Source organism: Chiloscyllium plagiosum, chromosome 8 (genome assembly GCF_004010195.1).
Source record: "Chiloscyllium plagiosum isolate BGI_BamShark_2017 chromosome 8, ASM401019v2, whole genome shotgun sequence".
In the NCBI taxonomy this organism is placed as follows: domain Eukaryota; kingdom Metazoa; phylum Chordata; class Chondrichthyes; order Orectolobiformes; family Hemiscylliidae; genus Chiloscyllium; species Chiloscyllium plagiosum.
In genome coordinates this window covers 103,837,131-103,837,983 of record NC_057717.1, presented here as the reverse complement: position 1 = coordinate 103,837,983, position 853 = coordinate 103,837,131, and positions in this window count along the sequence as shown.

Here is an 853-nt window from a genome sequence, read left to right as displayed (position 1 = left end):
AGAGTTGGAAAGAGATTCAATTGTGTCTTCCAAAAGGGAAGTGGAGAAATAGGTGACATACTGAGATATGTGTGAAGCTATGGATATGAGGAACAAGCAGGGGCTAACTGGAGTTTGGCTTATGAAGAGAGATCGAGCAGTTTTGGCTGAAACTCTCTGGAGATTAGGAGAACGAGAGATGTAATTTAGGTGCGTATGATGCTGAGGATCGAGAGTGTGATGCTGGAAAAGCACAGCAGACCAGGCAGCATCCAAGGAGCAGGAGAATCGACGTTTTGGCATAAGGCCTTAATCAGGAACCCTTTCCTGATGAGGGCTCATGCCCGACACGTCGATTCTCCTGCTCCTCAGATGCTGCCTGACCTGCTGTGCTTTTCCAGCACCACCCTCTCGACTCTGATCTCCAGCATCTGCAGCCCTCGCTTTCTGCGTGCGTGAGATGCTATCGGGGATTTACAAAGCCGACAGAGGGAGGATGTTTCCCCTTGTGGGACAATCTAGAACGAGAGGTCATAACTTCAGGATAAGGGGCAATAGATTTAAAAACAGAGATGAGGAGAAACTACTCCTCTCAAAGGATGGTCTATGCAGAATTCACTTCCCTGGAGTGTGGTGGATGCTGGGACAGTGAGTAAACCTAAGGAGGAGATAGACAGATTTTTAATTAGCAATGAGTTGAGGCGTTATGGGCAGAGGTCAGGAGGGTGGAGTTGAGGTCTCATAGAGGCCAGCCATGATTGTATTAAATGGCGAAACAGGCTTGAGGGGCTGAATGGCCTACTGCTCCCTAGTTTTTATGTTCCTCGTTAGACAGGTCCACCAAAGAAACAGCACATAATCAGCAGGTCTGGCA